Source organism: Lepeophtheirus salmonis, chromosome 14 (genome assembly GCF_016086655.4).
Source record: "Lepeophtheirus salmonis chromosome 14, UVic_Lsal_1.4, whole genome shotgun sequence".
NCBI lineage: Eukaryota > Metazoa > Arthropoda > Copepoda > Siphonostomatoida > Caligidae > Lepeophtheirus > Lepeophtheirus salmonis.
Genome location: NC_052144.2, coordinates 21332952 through 21354962, shown reverse-complemented (window position 1 = coordinate 21354962; position 22011 = coordinate 21332952). Strand labels below are relative to the sequence as shown.

Sequence of the window (22011 nt, the reverse complement as noted above, 5' to 3'; positions counted from 1 at the left end):
AGGCTTGGTTAACAAAGAATGTGCTCTTCAATTGATGAGAAGGTGTCTAAGGATCGATATGAAAAAACATAGTAAACCTGTTACACTTGTAATCGATAATGTCCCTTGTCATTTGACAGTGGAAGATAGTTTAATTGGGAAATTCACTTCCTGTACAATAATTAGATGGCTCCCTATGCTCAGTCCAATTGAAAATATGTGGTTAATTATAAAAAGTTACATGAAAAAAGAACTTGCAAAGAAGCCAGCAAATATAGTTACTCCAAACCCCAAATCTAACCATTCAAGGGCATAAGCTTGTCCAAAGTATAATCCTAGAAAGCAGTTCAGAAACATGTACAAGATGTATCACTAGTATAGAAGGTAAAGTCCACAATGATTGTTATACTTTTGAGAATATTATTATTTAAAAAAAATAAACAATACCATTTATTATCATTATGTATATACTTATATAAATATTATAATCATTTTGTATATTCTAATTCTAATATATATATATATATAATATTTTATAATAAATTCAAAAATAATTTTAAGTCTTAACTATATGACCATGAATTTGACTTTAAACTCTAATATATATGAATATATTACTTTTAATATTATACATACATATTTGATTATATACAACTATTTTTTGACTAACATTAATATAAGTTTGAATATTCTCATTTTGAACTTGACTGGTCTCATTTTGAGTTGGTCTATTTCCATTTTGAAATGGGCATTTCCCATTTCGAGTTGGAAAATTCCATTTTGAAATGGATTATTCCCATTATAAATTAGAGTAATACGTTTGAACTTGATTCTTCTCATTTTGAACTAGAAATGATATAGATCTGAAAAGTAAAAATGTGAAAATTCCAGTGAGCTAAAAAAAATTAACTTAAATAATTTATAACAATGTATAAAAACTTTGGAGGATAATACTTATTCAGACTTCAAATCAAAGTTTACAATTTTTTTAAAATAATAGGTTTATAAACAGAAAAAATAATGTTTAACACTTATTGATTTGCCATTTTCTATACTTAGTTAATTAAATTATAGCTAAAGAGAATTTTTGGGTACATTACAAATAAATATTATTTTGTTATTTTTTTAATTCAAATTTTCAAATCAATTTTGTGAATTTATAGTTTTTATTTCGAAATTTTCATTCTTGAAAAAGACTAAAACATATCTCATACCAGAGACACATTCTCACTAAATAAATATTAGATAAACATTTGTAACAATAGGATTTTATTTAATTGTTTTTGACTTGAAATTAAATTGATTATTTCTACCAAAGGTAAGTTTTTGATATAACATGTGATTAAATTGGAATAAAAGTAAAGAATTACATTCAAAAATGCATTTTACGATATTAAAATACTTTTTCTATACATGAAAACACTTACTCTTATATTTTTATGCATATTTAATGAAAAATTAAGTCACAAGCATTATAAGAAATTGAAAAAATAAAAAAATATTACTTATATGTGCGAGGAAGTTTTGTTTCAACACCTGATTAAATGTATACTTAGTACAAAATTTGTATTTCAAAAATATTCGATTTAAATTTATTGATTTTCTTCTGGAAAAGCTTAATTTAAGTCCTCTTTTATTAACATATAATTATTTGAGGTTAATTTAAGTGTTAAATGGAGTAAATTGTATACTGTAAGATATTAGTGTTAGAAGTCATTAGTTAGTTTTGGACCTAGTTTCCTCAGGCTAGTTAGAGCATCTTGAAGCAGATTTAAAATATTATAATTATAAAATTTGTTGTGAATAGAGCTTCGATTTCAAATAATGTCAGGAATAGAAATTTTAATATTTGGTGAAATATTAGATTAGAAACGATTAGATTATGTTTTCGCCTAAGTTTTCTTATTTGTTTTTAAACAGGATTAAGAAAAAGTTAGAAAGTTTTTTTTTTTTTTCTATTTTTGTTGTTCCTTTAATAAGTCAGATAGAATTGCATTAATACAGAATAAGTAATCATTATTGTGTAATATTTTCTCCATTTAAAATGGTCTTTGAAGTTCATATACATACATTAATTTCTCCCGAGTGCGTTGTACAATCAATTTTTGTGAAACTTTGTAAGAAGGTAATACATTTAAGAAACCGTTAAATTTTGAGAAATAACACAAAATGGTATTCTTTTGCTCTTTCAAGAGGATTTCAGAAAAATTACATATCAATTTTTGTGATTCTTTGTAGAAGGATATTTATGTTAACAGTAAGTGACCATTAAATTATGAAAAATCAAAGTCAAAAGTCGAGCTCACTCATAATGATTATTTATAGTAAGCTTACCTAAAAAGTTAAAAATTGATTTTGGTGAAACTTTGTAAGAAGGTTATTTAATTTTACAGAAATAGCCCATTAAATTTTGAGAGGTCAAAGGTCAAGGTCACACAAAACGTTAAAAACGCAAAGTCGCCCATAAATGTCAAATGGAGTAAATTGTATTCTGTAAGATATTACTGTTTGAATATGTCTTTTGACTAACTTTTTGAGGTATGTCACTAAAATTAAATTTTAATAGGTTAAGGTTAAAAATTAAGGTCACAAAATATATTAAATATTCATAATTGACCATACCTTATGATTAAATTGAGATAAATAATTTAAATTAATATTATTTTTATATAAAATATTTTAGGGGAAGGTTTGCCCTCTACTGAGTGACAATTCTCTTTTTTTGATATTATGTATCCATACAAAAAACTGTCTCTACTTTCCCCAAGCGTAAAGTAAATTATGTGTGACCTTGTTCTTCTTCCCCTCCTCTTTTTATAATCAATAAAAATAATTGGCTTAATTTGACGTCAAATAGACAATGATCATTAACAATTTGTTTATTTTTTTAATCATTTGTCTTTATTAAAAAGTTATTTGTTATATGTTATATCAATTAAAGACATAATTCTCAAACGAAAACATTAGAAATAAAAATAAAAATAATTTTGTTAGACTACATAAAGCATAATATAATACCAATGGTTTTACAATTTGATATATTATTGTATTTTCTTTTCTTCAACATGAAAGAAAATAAATTCTGAGAGATTTTTTTTTAAAATTTACATGTTGTAAACGTGAGTACGTGAGGATAATCAAAGTCATGTAGCATGAAATTGAAATTAAAATAAACAAAATGAACTTAACAAATAACCAATTTTTTTGTTCATACCTTTTTAATCTTTTGTTTCAATTTTGTTAAAAATATTGTTTGCTTATTACAATAATAAAATATTTAATCCTCTGTTATTATTCTATGTGTGGGAGAGGGGCACACAAAAGATAAAAATATCCCTTTATCATATTGAATATTCGATGGTGTAGTAAGTAAGGAACTGATACTTTCGGATTCTGATTTTGATTCTAAAATACTTAGTGTTATATTTTGATAAACGTAGTATGTATAATATTTTTGCTATGTCAATTCTAAAATTCACATATTTCAACTATCAATTTTTTTTTTGGGGATACTATTTCCTATGTTTTTATGTTATTACCAAATTTAGGAATTAATTATCGAGGTTTCGAAGATTGATTTTGAATGCTCTCCTATTATCTAACTCCGTCCACAATCAATATGAAAAAGGAACATTAAAGGGGAATTGAAAATTTTAATGGGCATTGCATAATACAAACCTCTCTGTCAAAAATGCAACACTTTTTTAAATGGCGCGCCCTATGTCCTAGTTGTAATATTTCGATAACAAGTCAGTGTAATTCATTTCCTAAAGAAACTGTAAACAAAAATAAGCAAAATTAATCGTTAAGTATGAACATCATAACCAAAAACATGGAAAGAAGCTGAGTTGCAATTTCGGAGATATCCCCACGTTGAAAATCAATATCTGATATATCTAAAGTGCTGAACTTTAACAGCTCTATTATGTACTGAGTGACCGTAAGAGGAACATCAAAAGCGTTCGAAAGGTCTAGATCATGGCCAAAAGAAATGGTCGAAGGAATTGAAGGTAGAAGAGGAAGGTAAAAGACAATGGCCTTGCTGATGATTTTGACAGGAGCCAAACAACAATGCACGGCTTGGTGAAGCAAGACATAAGCCTTAATTCCTACAAGATAACTCCTTGTCCGGATTTCAAGCCTTTGGATTGAGCAAAACGTGTGGTCCGGTGCAAAAACCTGCCCTACAAGTTGGAAAAAAAAGACTTTTGGCCCCCTCATAGACCAAACAGTTTCCTCCTGGACTTTGGTATTTTTGGGCAACTCAAGGGGATGTACAAATAGGACTAACTGAAGGCAACCATCATCACTTTTGAGCAAACTTAGAGCCAAGTTTTGAGCTGAGCTGAGCTGCGCAAAGTTCCGCGCCAGGCTGGTACAGGTCATTAAGACAAAAGGCGACTATAATGCCCGAGAATGTAAATAAGTGTTATATAGTGTTTTATGTTAGCCTCGAATACTTACAAATATATATGTCTCAAATTTGATAATATTTTTTTGAAATTTTACAAGTTTTGTAATTTTCAAAAAGTTTTGCCTTTATGACAGAGGAGCCTGTATGGCTTGACCTCTATAGTTAACCAAATATAATATATTTTTTCATTAAACTAGTACTAAAGATTACGAATTGAGAGGTATAAAATATAATCGTATAAAATTAGTTAATTTGTTTTTTGTTGTACTGCAGCAAAGTACAAATTTATTCCACTTTAACTTTTCTAAATTATAACAAATATAACTTTCTTTTTACGCTTTATGATATTTTTTTTTTTCTTCAATGGCCTATATTTGTGTCATTTATTTATTTTAAAAATACATCATAACACTATACTACTATAACTGTTTTAAAATGACACCAGTCGATAAGCATATAAAAAACAAAACAAAAGCTCCAAAGTTATGACATAATAAATAATACGTTACGCAAATAGTTCATAAAATAATTTCAAATAAAATATCACTAAATACATAATAAAACACGAATATAATGTATTGAAATAGTTACAAATCTATTAGTGACAACTTTCACCGGTATTCTCAACATATATGAAAAATGCTGGGCTTTGCTTAAATAGTATTGATCCTCCTATTGATCGTACCATTAAAATACGTTAAAAATTATGCTTATTTAGTTTGCATCCGAACATATTCTGTAGGTAAAATTTAACTTGCATATATATGCACCATTTAAAATAGAACAATGCCAGAAAAAATGGTTTGTGGTTTTTGATATTCATCATAATAAGCATTTACAAAAAATTCTTAAAACTTTGATACATCCATAATTTTTCCTTTTAATGCTTGGCCGTCTAAAATAGTCTTTATAAGTTGGAAGATGATAACATTTTCTAACTAAGCGCAACAGTATCATGGCAACCCTCATTTTGAAGGGAACTATATATTTAATACAAACCCCAAATCTTATTTACAAAATCTAAAATATCACCGGGTGGGGGAGTTCTCGTACTTCTTCATTTATATAGTATATATACTATTTTTATTATGAAAAACTTAATATCCTCTTGATTTGTTATGGTTCTATAAATGAACTAACGCATTGAAAAGTTCAGTCCACTCTACGTTCGTGTTTGTTGATCTCATATATTGTAGAATAAAGGACCTCTATTCTCCGATTTTTTTATTTTCAAGTCCACTTATGAGACAAAAAAATATTTTTGTCTAATATCCTTCCATCTCCTTTTATGTTTTTAAAAACCATTTTTATTTTCAATTCTTGGATATAAGTTGAATTAAGGTTTTCATTAAAAATATAACCTACAAAATCAAATTTCTTTTGTTATTGACATCTCGGACATAATGTCGAGTGGAGGATTTTTAATAAAAGTATCCTACCACCCCATTGTTTTAATTATCTTAGACCACATCATCCCCCAATCTCTTTTGGAAGTTATCCTACAAAAGTTGATTATTCTCTCAATGGCTCCCAATAATTTGACAGGCCTTAGTTCTGAATTTCTTCTATTAAAACACTGTCAACAACAGCGTGTCCTTGCAGAAAAATTTCTAACAAGTTAGATTCATCATCGAAAGTTCTTTTGAGACATGAAAATAACATAATATAAAAAAAAATCCCATTCAAAATAATCAAAGACCACCATATTTCTTCAGACATATTAATTGTTTTATTTTTACCCTTCGGAAAATAAAAGGTATTAAATTTTCCTTTCATTTTTTTACAAGTTATTCATTATTAGGAGTTGACCTAAGCAGATGTTTGATCTTAGGCAAAATAAAGGTAATCCACACGAGTATCTTAGTACTTATTATGTACGAGTATCTTGAGGCTCTTATTTTTATTTTATTTTCATTTTTAGAGATGTAATTTTCACTAACTGACACTAAAGTACCAAGAATATTAATCTGCGGAACATATTGTAAATATTTTAAATTTGTCAGTATCTTAGTTTTTTGAAGATTTAGTTCGTACTTAATTTTTCCCAAAGTCTCTGATTATGTTTAATGTCCTATTGCTAATTTTTTTACGTGTTCTGTATTACCAGAGAATAAATAGGTCACATTATTCGATTTGTTCATTCTTTGATACCCATAGTAGGTTTCATATTTACAAACATTCAATTTAGATATAAGAATCAAAGTGTTCTCTTCATACTAAAAAAAGAAACAAAAATGTTTAAATCTGTTTAGAGTTGTAAAAGACCGGTACTTAAAAAATGAATGACATTTCGCAGGGGTTTAGATCAGCTCATATTTTGTACAATTCTTTACTACAAAATATGAGTTGAAAAGTTTTATTCACGATGAATTTGTGCAGCTTAAGCTCATATTTTGAAAGAAATTCAAAGGGAATAAAAATAATGAAGATGACTTCAAGGGTAAATAAAGTTTAGCATGTAGTGTTTGTAGCTAAAACTCATCCAGGGACAGCTCTAGAGACTCAAGTATACCCTGACTTATCATGTCATATAAAAAAAATCTCAAGATGTCAATATTATAATTATTTCATACCGAGGAGAGAACATCTAAGTATTGATTAACATATGTGTGGTGCAGCTCATGAAAAACGGAGGGTAACAAATTTGTTGTTGATTAATACAACCAAAGATTTTTTAATCAAATAAAAATTTGTGTGACCGTCGACAACTAATAACACCAAGAAATCCCGGGTACTCCTACTTGTTCTAAATTTAACTAAAGATTATTAATAATTATATATGCCTCCTTAAAATCATGTCAAGCCAGCACTGATTGGTACATTAGTATAAACAATTTTTATATATTTTGTCAAATTAATAATTCCATTTTTTTCCAGGAACAAGGGATCACCAATCCGTAGGTGTACTTTGTATTTTACTCTCTGAGTGAAAATTAAGTGAATGTTTGTGCAACACAAAGCGTTATTTGTCAACTATATCATATATTAAGTAAGTATATAAGAATTTATTAAATTGCTGTATAACTATTTCTTCCGCAATTTTATTCAAATAAATATTAATTACATTCACCTATGATTTAATATTTTATTTATATTTATATTGAAAAGTAGTTTTACGATATCTTAAATTCTATGTAGATATTCATTTATATTTAAATTCGCCTATATTTTACTACAAATCGATTTCTTCCATATCATATGAAATATATGTACAAAAAGGTAGATATATATTTCATTCAATCCAGGTTATTACCATACAAATTATAGTATTATAATGAGATTATATTGGATGTTTCATTATTTTATAAAGTATTTTAATGAAGATTAAAAGAAAGGAATTTGCATAAATAAAACTTTTTGGATTTTTTTTTGTCTGAAGAGTGATTAACTTTAAATATTTATTGACAATTCATAAATGGTGCATATGTAGTATTGTTAAAGATGATCTTCAAAATAATTTCCTTTCATTCCCTTATAAAATTAATTTCTACGTAAATATTCACAAATTTGAAAAGGTAAAAATGAAAAAAAAAATTCCAAAATTAATTAATTAAATATGGGACTGAATGTATAAACAAATATCCTTGGTATAGTAGAAAAAAAAAGTAAATGTAAAAGACAAGGATATTTAACGGGAAATATTTGTGTTTCACATCTTTACAGTGGAATAATAAAATTTAATATCTTGCCGATTTTTTACGTTTCCCACTGGATTTTTCATGGCATTGTGATCAAGAAACCACCTAAGCCACTTTACAGCCTTAATTTAGTCTTTTTAGACACTCTTTTGTTACAATTTTTTAAGTTTTGTTCCATGGTTATATTTGAAGACTCATTTTTACAGCCTGGCCTAAGGGAAGGAGATATTCGCCCAAGATTTCCAGGATACACGATCATCCTCAATTCGATGGGGGTGAAGGTGCCCTTTCCGTAAAGCAGAGAAACAACCCCAAAAAATGTTTCTACCTCCATACTCGACAGCAGGAACGGCGTTCTTGGCGTTCTACTCAGCATTTTTCTTCCTCCAAACACTTTTTTGTGTTCGTATAATCTTAAAATAACTGTTAGAATAAACTTTACATTAAAATTATGGACTGTTCTTTCCTTGATTAGTGGAAAATTTACAAATTCGGCATGAGGTCAAATGCTTATTTTTACCCTCGTATTTTAAGGATAAAGTTATACAAATGTTGGAACATTATGTAAAATTGTTTTTCAATCTTGTGAGTAATTTTATAGAAGGGTTTATTTGAAATAGACTTATGGTAATAATAAATGAAAAACTTATTATCTAGCAGTATGGTAAAAAAGGAATTGAAAATTAACGTATTTAATTTGAAAATTTGTAGAATATTTTAGAGGAGATCAGCTGAGCTGTTATGACGTCTGATTAAATAATCTGGAACCAGATCTATGAGGCAAAGAAAATAAACAAAAATCCTAATGTGGATCTAGAAATGATATATTCAGGAATTACTTCCATATCGATTCTCAGTTTTACTCCGAAAAGGCAAAAAGGTAATTTACTACATCTATCATGCGTGTAAACTTCTTAGTATATATATAAATGATATCGAGAGAAGAGTTGCTCCCACAAAAACTTCCTTTCATCATTTACTATATATTATTATATACATACACTTAGACGTTTACAGGCACGATAGATGTGGTCAAAGATACTAAAATGGAAAGACGAGACAATATTGTTTAAATAAAAAGTAAACAAAAACTTTGTATATGAATTATTTTTAAGATTCACGTAACCTCGATAAAAATATATAGGATATAAATACCCATTGTAAATGATAAATATTATGTATTTTTGTTTTAAAATAACTTATGTAAATCTTTAGAGTATAATTATGATTCCGATGCTATGAAATATGGTTTGAATTAATATTTTATATTTATAATTAAATCTAAAAAAATACATAACCTTTTCCGAAACGTTGACTTCTATTAAATTACATTGGATGAATCTTAGTCAAAAGACATGAAAACAATGAATAGTGCAAGAGAAGATCATACCGCATATAGAAAATTTTAGACGACTCAAAATTAGGGATAAGAAAACACATTCTTGATTGATGTACATGATAACTCACACCGTTATAGCCCCTTTAGATGTGGCAACCTGCATTTACACTTATAACACCCTAACATTGCCCTTTGTTATTGATGAGCTCAAAAATTTGTGGTTATACTTTATATTTTATGCATCATCAATGTTTTCTCCTTAAAAATGAAGGACCTATGAGAATAACTTTAGAAAATAAAAATAAAAACATATATCCAGGTAGTAACTACGAAATTTATAATATTTTATTCATCTATGTTCATGATCTCAGATCTGTGACTCCTATTTATTTTTTCTAATAAACGCTATTCTTTTAGTATTTCCCCGCACCATTTTCATTTTTGCTTCTACTTCTGATCTATAACTGAGATATAAAATGGCGTTATCTCACAAACCTAAAAATATAAATTATATTTTGTTTTGAACTGTCGATGCTTACGCTTTTTTTCTCCTAATCATTGTTCTTAACGGTAGTTTGTAAAATGATTATGGTTTAAAAGTTATGGACAAAATTGTTAAGTATTCTCGATACGTAGTAAAATTGTTGTTAGTGGAATATGATTGTTAGAAATTTCATTGTAACACAATATTAACGTGCGTAATTATGTTTTACTCTATGATATCAGTCAATAAAACTATTGAGTGATAAAGAGACAGTTTAAACTCTACCACCGCTGTGTTTTTAATAATAAAAGATCCCATATAATATTCTATAATTCACCCCAGTCAACAGGTTATGCAAATGAAGTTCTTGGCCGCTGGTTCCCTGAGTATCAAGGGACTGACCGGTGTGTGTTATGGAGTATTAAAAGGGATTTTCTATGGTCAAGAAAGGAAGCAGAGGAATTTAACATGCATTCTGTTCATAAAATTACCTGTACAGTCTGTGGTTTGGATGTACTATAGGAAATTTGAAGGGGTGCTTGATGCTCAAAGAAACGGTGACAGAAGAACTTAACCTACTGGGGTTCAGCAGTTATTCTACACTACCCGTGGGCCTAGATGTATTTTGAAATTTTAAAAAGATTTTTTAATGCTCATGAAAACGGCAACAAGGTAATTAAACTTGCCTCAGTATATCACTTGTACAACCTGAATACAGGATGAATTATGTAATATTATAAGAGTTCCTTCATGCTTATAAACGTTGCAGCTAATATGTCATTTGGCAAAATCGGTAAGAGGCAAAAATGTTTGCTGCAAATTATTAGTCACGATAATGTAAGAAAAGAACACGATTTCAATTTTTAAAATGAGTCTTTATATCAAGTCATTGATAAAGATAATCTTATATTTTTATGTTTTCTCCATATTATTATTGGCTTAAAGGATTTAAATAAAATATTTTTTGTTATAAAAACTAGAATTTTGATTATTTTCTCACATGTCTTTATATTTCTCTTTTAAATTCACATTTACATAATATACAATCACATAAATATTCATTGGAATGGAAAAGTAAAACAGTAAAAAATTTGCAAAAAAAGACTTTTCTGAAAATTTATTCAGGCAATTATTTAAATAACATTTGAAAATGATCATTGATTAATAAAACAAATTCATTTATCAAAAGTAGAACAAAAAAATTAATTTTAAATATTTAGATGAAACATTCTAACAAAAACAATTTTCTTTACTCACTTAAAATTATTTGTTTTCTTTTTTTAAGTACTGGGTCGTACGAAATGGATGTATAACTACTCAACGTGAGCAAACTTTTTCTTTTCCTGAGTCTCAAGTCAGACGCGATAGATTACTTAAAACAATTTATTAAGCATACAATGACATATATTATTTATGAATTTGAACTTCATTACTCTCAATGAAGGCCTTCAAGCGGCCACAGAAGGTAGAGCACACTCTGGCAATGTAGTCTCTTCTCATGAGCTTCCATTCCTTTTTCACGGAGGACTTCAGGTTGGTGAAATTGCTGTGGTGTGATCACCAGATACAGTAATCCAAAGGATTCAGATCAGGGCTCTGGGGAGGCCAGAAGTTATTGGGTCAAAACTCCATGTTTTCTTCCATCCAAGCTTGCACATTATTGGCTGTGTGGGTAGATGCCCATCCTACTAGAAGGTGTAGGACGCCTTGCCCGACTTCTTGTTGATCTTGAGGACCTAAGGGAGTACCTTGGTCTTCAAGATATCTAAGGAGTCGGCCGCCGTCAGTTTGTATCCAGTCTTAAACCAGCCGGCAGTTCAATTTGGACGACCTTCCACTACTGGGCTCGATTTTAAGGATTTTCCTTTCTTTCATAAGCTCTGACCCTGTAGACTGTGTACCTCTCGATCCCAACAATCTTGACAATTTTAATTGTGATATGGCTGGCGCAGATCAAAGCAGCAATCGGATTTCTTTTTTTTTTGTTTACAGAAATGATAGAGGCAATCGCAATAGCTCATTTGAAAGTTTAAAAAGTAAGCTGTCGCGTGAAGTATCGGAAATTTACGAATTACAATCACTCTAACTCGAAAAATTAAATATAGTATTGGTACATCCATTTTGTATGACTTGTCATTTGTATAGTTTGCCTGTATTCTCTTTCTTATATATTACATCTACTTTGAAATTTAGACAAAGACATTTCAGAATTTATTGCATTTCACAGGTTCTTTTATTTATCATCTAACCTTTCTTTGGAAAAGGATCCGAAAAATGCCCCCAAATCAGTTAGTATTTAGCCAATTCTGCCAAACAATGGAAGTACTATTCAATAATTGTCTAGAAATAATCACAGTTCAAAAGTAGCTAATTATAATTCAATCAATTAACAATCATTATACTGATTAGGAGAAAATAATTATTAATTCACGGCCGACAACTAAATACACTTTATATATTTTTGGCCAGTCCTCATACTTTAGTTTTACTTAATCATAAATAAACTATTTATTTTATTATTTTTGTTTTAAAAATTATGCCTAAATACTTAAAAGAAGAAGGGGAAATTAAATAGAGCAGCTACATCACTAAAACAAATGAAGTTCTACTTAACGCCTTGACATTCCATCAGATGGATTTTTTTGATTTTTCCATTAGGTATTTCTTTTGTCAACTCAATATCAATTAAAACAGTTTCTATTAAAAGTGGCAAATTAGTGTATAAACAAATATATTTATCTTGTTCCTATACACATTTCTATATATCATATATCTATTCAAATATTACAGCCCTCCCCCATATACATAATCTTACATTTGAACTTTTCTACTTCTAAGGGGATTTAATCAAATGGAAAGCATTTATGTATCTTTATCATAGAAGATATAAGTTTGTCAAAAGTATGTATATCATAATATATGACGATACATATGAATAGATAAAGTTATTGATATTAATTGAGAATATTGATACAGATTAAAACCGGGTATTACAAGAAATTATTGAAAATAAGTGACGACATAGACAATTTGATGTGACGTCATTATTTATGAGCCGGCTAACTCCGATGACGCTAATTACTAATTAGTAATATCAACAATAAAAGAAAATAGACTCCGATTGTTTTTATCATTGAAAATCAGAGTATCAATTATTTACGTGAATGATATACTTTGTAAGTTTAGTGTTTACAAATCGTGGGTCTAAGGAAGGTTTGGCTCCCAAATAGGGTATAAATTCATTATAACTATAATTTACTCTTTATTTATATATTCTTTATGGTATCTCCCTTGATGGAAATTTTATAGACACTCCTCCATTGACTGGCATTCAAGATAAAAAAAAAAACCAATCGAACTTGATCAGATGTAAACAGCGAAGAACCCATATTTATGATAGGACCGAACAAGAATTCAGTACAACAAGGGCTCATCAAATAGACTATATCTATTCGAATATTAACTATATAATGTTCCATGGGCCAATTTTATAAATTGATTGAATTTCTCGGTTCATTTAATAAGAGGAAGGTGTATTTTTTAATGATGTCTGGATACATACAAATGACTTAATTAATTATTTGTAAATATTCCTTTTTAAGTACTAAAGAGACAATATGAAAATCCCTTTATTCATTATATGTACTTGATACCATCCATTATATCCGTGATTAAAGCTAAAAGGAACAATTTTTTTATCTAATGAGAGTTATCCAATATAAAGCAAATTATGTATTCTAGAAATTTGTATACATTTCCAGGAATGCAGACGAACAAGAAAAGGAAAAAGTATCAGAGTGGTCATAAAAAAAGTCATCAAGGTTAAAGTCATGCAATTTTTTTATTTTTTTGTTAATCTAAGAAAGAAACGTATTTGAAATTTTTGTAGTTATCAAAAGTCGCACACTGTCTGTGATACGCTGATGAACAGACAAATAGACAAAAAGGCTACATTTTATTGAAATATTTTTATCATTCTTTTAGAGACGGAAAAATGATTTACCATAAACATTTTTAAATAAATTTTGATATAAATTAAACTTAACTAAATTTGTTAATTTTACCAACAAACTGTAGTGTGTAATATACCGATAATATTAAAACAACATCACGTGTTTTTCTCCCAAGATAAATTAATTTACTGATTATTATAATATAAAACGTAAAAAATTATAGTATATGTCACGCAAACATTTTGTAAGGCTACACATTTAAGTTGCACATAAGTATATATTGAAAGGGTTACATTTCAAGTTATTAAAAAGAAGACACCCTTATTGTAATAAATTCATCAATATGATATGATTTGAAAAATATATAAAGATTAAAAACCCTTTTAATGGATTTGTTATGCAAATGAAAAAGGTACCATTAGTAGGAAGTGTCAAAATCTACTTTTATATATATATTTTATATTTAGATTTGATAATCTAGATTAAATATAGTTTTAACTTAATTTTGAAATCCATAAATGTTTTTTCCCATAGTGGCAACACATTAAATATTACATACATATCTATTGATATACTTATGAGTATTATTGTAATTGTAAAAAGTATGACATATCGATGTGTGTGGGAAAAACCCATAATTGAATGTAGTAACAGCTTAGTGACTTTCATTACATCAGCAACGAGCAGGTATAAAATTAAGAAACTAAACACAAATACCATAAAGATATTTAGTAAATGCATAGATAGGAATTTTTCCACTGTTAATCTTTAATTTTAAACCGAGTTCAAATTGTTAGTCTTGTTCTTTGACTTTGATGCCCTTCTAATGATTTAATACTAAATCTTCTCTCGTCAACCCTAAAAAAATAATGATTACTAATGTGATATCGAGTATTGATATAAAAATACAAATAAAAAGTGAATATGTATTAATACATTGAATCACGATATTGGGTTGCTTTAAGAACTTTAGACATATTCATTACTTATCATTGAAACATAGCAAGGCGCAGTTACTAGGATATTGAGGATGGGGTTAACGGAAAAATTATAGAATGTCTTTGAAGGTGAATTGGAAGAAGAAAATTGGATTTGGATAGAGAAGATCAAAATGTTGGAACGAAATTTACCACAGGTTGACAAAAGTAAGAATGGTAATTCAAAATGACAAATATGATGGTCTTGAAATATATCTCAAAAGAGATGAACACTTTAGATTTAGTTCTCCTTCAAGAACTAAAGAATAAAGATAACAGCTTTTGAAAATAAATAAACGCTAATCAAGTTGCAACTACAAAAATAATCATTCTCGTCCAATATCATATTTTTCACAACTATAGAGATTACATTTTGAAAAAATAGAGCCTAGAATGCCAAGAAGGTAATAATAAATGTATAAATTTGTTGTTAACAAACAACCGTGTACGTAAAGAAATGTAATGATTTTCAAAATGTGCAACCATGGCTTTAACGCTCCAAATATTCATTATAATATTGTCATAATTTAGAGTTGAGGATTTATGTCTGTGTGTGTAAGGTATAATAATGTCTTAGATTAGAGAATAAAAGAATAATTTACAATAACTCCCAGAGATTAAATTTATATTTAACACCACTAAGATTATGAGAACCATAAAACAGTGTTATCAAAAACTATGATCATAAATGCCATATATATATGTGTATATTTATATAATTCATATTACGTATATAAAGGTGAGTAGATATAATGTAATAATATATATATCAACTTTTTATATTAAAATTCGGTAGACCGGGCTTCTTTTATTATATCAATTTTATTCAAGTGTTCCTTTTTCTTTTTAAGTCAACTAGGAGATTAATAAAGTAGGCATAAATAACAGTAAAAATATCTTATAAAATAGTTATGGGTGCTAAAGTTACATTAAAGATCCATTCAAGACAACTTTTTATCACAAAAGAAAAAAAAAATTGTCATCACTATCTACATAACGTATGGACAAGCAAATCGTCAACGAATTTTTCTATGTTCTATTTTGTTCAGATTCTAAAAAAGTACAAGTATTAAAACTGAGACTTTATATATTTACAAATCACACCGACAATGGTAAATATTATTTTTTCTTTTTGTTTTGATCCCTTCGGCACGGGCGAGTATTATAATGAATTTAAAAATAATTGTCTTATAAACTTAAAATAACATACCAGCATAAATGCAAAAAAAAGTCTTAATAAGAGGTATATTTTTTATAATAGCCAAAAATTATTAAATCGAAATTTACGAAGATAATATCAAAAAAAAAAAAATCACTAACTGTAAAAAAAATATAGAATAGCTACTAAGATGTTTGTCTTGCTTGTAAAAAATAAAAAGTTGTGGAGAATAATTTTGTGGAAAAATAACCCTCGATAATTTGTTCATTTTTGCAATTATTACAAAAAATATGTAATAGCAGTTCAGGAAATCGAAAATAACTAATGAACAGTTTGAGACAAAAAAATCATGTCAAAAATTCATTGTTTTGTGTTATTTCTTCTTAAAAATTGAAAATCGACGTTTAAACAATATAAAAAAAATTGAAAAATTGTTCAGAAGATAACAGGTATTTCAGTTAAAAAAAATTATTTGTATCATATTTATATGCAAACAAATCTCAAGAAATATTTTTACAAACTTTATTTATCTACGAATTAGATATTTAATTTAAATCCGTTTTTTGCACCTGAAAAACAGAAACTGCAATTTTAACCATTATTTTATAGTGAATAAAGTTAGAAAACGTGTTAATTAAATTAGTTGCTGTTTTTGATGCCAGCCACTTTTTGATCTAAAACTCAATCCCCTATCTAGTCATTGAACCTCAACCCCATGGACTTCTTTATGTGCAGTATAATTAATCAAGCCACCAAGATAATCTCCTCCAACGCAAATCTGAACTAATGTCCAGGATCAAGGAAGATTTCATAAATCTACTAAAAGAGACTGCCATCAAGACCTGAGGTCGTTTCTGAGGTTGAAACGATACCGTGATTGACACCAAAAGTGGTTATATTAAAAAATCATAATAATACTCAATTTTTATTTTCATTTTTTCTCACCCTGTAAATATTTTCCCTCTTAACATGCTCAAAAAAACGGCAAATATATGTTAGTGGGTTTTATCAAATTTTGTCTGAGTCTAACAATTTCTGAGGGATTAATCCAAAATAGTTGCACTGTCTCTAGTCTCCCTTAGTATTGAAAACGTAGTTGAATAACAAAATAATATTGGAAAATGGATGAAAAATATATTGTACAACAAACAACACATTTATATTTTATTGGACTAATTTTATCTAAATGCAATTTGGAATCTTAATCGAAATCCAATATTTACTATCTAGATTATGTTTTTTTTGGACAAAATGAATTGATATTCCATAATCCCAGAAGTTATTTTGCTATTTTTTTAAACTAAAAGAACATTAATGAGTATAGAATCATTTGACCTCCTTAAAAGTAGTAGACAAGTGTTGTAGGAAATATACAGGGTGGGGATTTTACATGTGAACAAGTTTAGACCTGAATATCTTAGCAATCTATGTTTATTAAGATGTACTCATCAGATGCAACACACAAAACGCAATCCAGACTTCCTGAAACCAAAAGGCCAAGGGAATATGGCTTCCTAGCTCGCCCATTATGAATATCTTGGATTACTATTGTTTTAAAATAATTTTAATTTTAAATTTTTTTTATTAAAGCTAAACACGTCAAACTTAATAAGTGATGAAAATTAAATTTTTTTAAGCTACTATTAATCTATGATTATAATGGTACTCTACTTATTGGAACTTTTTTTTTTTGAAATCAAATGAAAACTGTTATAAAGAAAAAAACTATTTAATGATTGTTTATCGCAAAAAAAAAAAAAAAAAAAAAAAAATCGGGGATGCATATTCTCAAAGCATCTTGCTTTTTAATGTTATTAGCCTATATTTACATTTTTGGAGCTTACTAAATTTACAATAACATATTTTTTCTAAATATTGAAAAAACAAAAAAAAATATTAATATGTTAATTTAACGTCAATTTAAGTTGATTGAAATTTAGCTCATGACCCTTTTATATCTCTTTTGCATATTGTAATCCTACTGTTTAACTGAAAAACATAAAAATTTTCAGTTACGTTTAAATCAGATTAAGGTCTGAGAAAAATAATTTAATAACCATGGCCTTAGTGAACTTTTAATGACCTTTTCAAAGAAATTGACCATTTTAATTCAATTTGAAAACATAAAACCTGAAATGAAAATCTAAGTAAGCTAGTCGAAGATGGCACCAACAAAAAAATCCTTTGGATATATTTTTATTCTTTTTTCTTGATGATTTTTTTTATTTCTTTGTGACAATTAATAAAATATTTTTATGTATAAAATCATTGCTTAAGTTTTTGTCCTCTTGAGCTTAACTTCGAGAGAGTTAATCATTTTTCTTTTTGTAGTTAAAATTACTCTATCATCAAGGAAAATAAGTCAAACGAGTTCTTCCGACTAATAACATAAATTTTTAGAAAATTTGCAAAAAATGGAATTGTAAATATGTCAATTAATTGAAGAATTCGATTTACAACTTCATTAGATCGTTCAAATGAGAATTGGAGGCCTTAAATGCATTGTCTTAAGTTTTGATACATCCTCTTACTATGAAAACACAAACATCACGTAACTCCCCTTGGAGTCAATTTGAATTATAGTATGAATATCCAAATCTCAAGAAATCTATATATCACTTTTGAAAGCCAACAGACACAGTGGATTGCACCAGGCGACACGAACGTATCTGTACACTCAGGGGCAACAACATGAAAAATAATTAATAGTTTTAATCTATTTTCGTTTCTTCAATATCGTTTTTAAAATTATCTCTTGTAAATTCAATAGTACTATCCTGTATGCCTTCTAATAGACTGGCCACCTCTTTATCAGCAGTTCCAGGCTTATAGTTCGTTTTGTTGATTGATGAACAATTTTGTTTGAATCTTTTGAACAAAGGAACATATGGTGAGCATGTAGCACACATACACTCATGGAAAACAGTTTCAATAACTAATTCCATTATATAGTGTCTTCAAGAATATGGTAAAAAAATTTGCCAGTTATTTTTCAAGTAGAATACAAGTTCAATTATTGTTACCGGTATTTGAACTTATAGTTTCAAAAACATATTGCTTTATTTTAATAAATATGTATGTACTGTTTGTCTGATTTAAAACTCATTCATAATTTATTTGATACATCATAATAATAAACAAAGAAATATATGAAAATTAGATATTTTTTTGGAAATACCATGTTCAAATAGGATGATTTAGATTTTTATTTCTTTTTTTTATGTGCTAAAATTGAATTACATGGTCATTTTCCGTGAAAAGGTCATAAACATGTCACTAAAACCATGTTAATTAATTTTTAATTTTTTCTATGTTAAATTTAACACGATTTTAACGTAATTACAAATTTTTATAGCTATCAATCCAGTAGTTGGGTTACAATATGCAAAATAAAAACAAAAAGTGTGATGCTCTAAATTTCAATCAACTTCAATTGACGTTATTTTGTACATATAAATATAAATTTTGTTGAAATAGTTATAAAATATATTTTATTGTAAATTTAGTATATCAATTGATTTTTTTATCAAAAAAAAGCTTTAATTTGAAATATATGGACAGTATTTAAGAAAATACTTAGTTTTTTTTCGTTGAAAATGTAAATTTTCAATCTGTAGGGCCATTAAGCTACCTCTAAATATTTTTCAAAACTGTTCAATCTTTTTTTAAATGTTTTATATATGAAATTATAAATTATTATTCAACCTAACCCATTTACTTTTCCAAAAAAGTTGATTATATTGTCACCCAAATGGGTATGTAAAAAAAATGAAAATCAACGTGATAACCATGACAATATCTAAAATATTTTTGGATGAGATAAAGAATAATGCTCAGGACGTTTCATTGGATCAGCTACAATCAACTGTGACAAGAAAAGAAGGAGATAAGGATATTAACAAGGAACTTTGCTAGAATTACTTCGATAAAGGATTCCTATTTCAACTCTGAGTACAACAAGGACTTACAATTAAAAATCCGCACCAAATCTTCAGGGTCTTTTATGAGCACACACGAACGTTCAAACAGGTTTTGAATATAATTGAATTTATTTAAGAAAGGATTTTCACTACTCAGGAATAATATGATAATGACAACTGATAAGGATAATAAAATTAGTTCTTTATACTAACAATTACAAATTAACGGGTTAGCTAAAAAAAGTACCAGATTTACATAATTGTATATGAAATACTATATCGACTATTATAAGAAGACGAAAAGGAGGGAAAACCAGCCGGTCGTATATAAGCTTCATGGTCGACTTGAAAGGAACAGCAATAATTATTAATTTAGAAGTCTTGGTGAAATCTAGTTCTTTGAGGAGACCCCTAAATCTTTGAAAATCTTTAGTACTTAAATTTGCTGAGACACAAGAGCCTCTAGGCTAGATGGAACTCAATTTAAAGAGCCTCATGGTGGTTAAACGATGTTGCAATAACCCAATCAGAAAGGCTTCAGACCAAATTTTAGGGTCAAAAATATATTTTGTAAGTTTATTATTTGTTATTTAAAGCGACTGGCTCTACTCTTTCAGAATTCTAAAGGTTAATATTAAAAATTCACTTACCCAAGACTTAACATAGCAACAATAAGTTTTGTCAATTTTTTTCGTACCGTTGAAAAGTCGAGGTTGCAAGTGAACAAAATTATACTTCTGGAAATTGTAAGTCGATCAATTTTCTATAGATAAGCCATAATCTCGTTAGCAACAGTAAAACAGACAATGATTGAGTTAAAAAATGACAAAATAATTTGTCGTGTCTAGATACAACCTTATTATTCTTTAACTTTTTTAATAAATTAATATAGAACATTCTTTTTACGTTCAATAAATAATTTTTCAAAAATCATGGAATTGTAAATTTAATACATAATCAAGTTAATAATTGTTTGCCTTCATTTAAAAAAAAAATGGGATCGATCAACTTAGTTATTTTTCTACAATTGTAGAAAAGTCAGAGTGTCGTTGTTGCGACCCCCACCGTACGAAACAATATTTAGAATAAAAAGTTCTTAAGCCTGGACAGGTTCTCTGTCTGTAAAGTCAGGAAGTAACTGGAAGAGTCTGGATGTGACAACAACCCTCTGCTACATCCTAACTCACTAGACCTTAACCCCATAGACTTATTTTTGTGAGGCACAGTTGACCACCGCACCAATTGATTATCCTGCCATAGAAAACCCCTTTCTGATGTCCAGGATCTAGCAAGAATTGCATAATCTGTCATAGATCTGCTCTCGTTTCCAAGGTAGAGTCGAGGCCACAACTGATGTAAAGTCGATTATATTGAATAACAAGATCTTTTTTAATTTAGCTTAATTACTGGATTGGTTTTTATTAAAATTTAATGATAAATATAAGAGAAAATCCATTTAAAAAAAATCATGTTGCCTCTTCAATAAAGGTCGCATCGTGATTTATATTTCTGTAGATTCAAGAGCCTGTAATCTCCTAATCCTTCCATTTCCCGTTCCCCTAATTAAATATAAAAGAAAACTATCTCTCAGTCCAATATCCCTTTCACGTATTGTTAAGTCTTTAATTACTTTCTTATAAAACAATACACATTAAAAAATATTAAGAAAAATGTAATTCCTTTTTGGTTTTTTAACTTATTAACGCAGATAAGTATTAAGGATATATAAAAAAAACTCGAGAATTTAGTTGATCTATTTTGACTAGAATGGTATTATATTTAATAAACAAACTCACAAGATTCTTATTTAATACTATATGGTATCTTAGAGCTTTTCTAAAGAGACGACTTTTATAAAACATTTGTAAATGGACATTATCTCCACTTTTCAAGCTCGAAACTTACTTAATTTACCAGTTACTTTGATTTTGGAAATTGGGTAAGGCCACCTCAAGATATATAAAGCTTGTTTGTTTAGCTCCTGGATAAACCCCACCACACCGGAACTCAATCCGTTATCAGCCGATACAGGTTCATCTATGAGTTTCTAACTTTATTATTACAAAAATTTAAAAAATAAAAGTCCTTTATAGTAGCTCCTTCATTGATCTTTTTTTTACACAGACTACATAGAAATTTTTGTTTTTT

At 28.0% G+C, this 22011-nt stretch overlaps 1 protein-coding gene across 2 annotated transcripts in view; it reads left to right on the top strand.

Annotated features, from left to right (window-relative positions):
- Nucleotides 1–22011, top strand: part of LOC121129792 (limbic system-associated membrane protein) — a 262656-nt gene that overhangs the window by 36098 nt on the left and 204547 nt on the right. For both annotated transcript variants that reach the window (XM_040725515.2, XM_071893418.1), the window contains exon 2: nucleotides 7271–7382. The gene's annotated coding sequence lies outside the window, so the exon portion shown is untranslated. The remainder of the gene's footprint in view (nucleotides 1–7270; nucleotides 7383–22011) is intronic.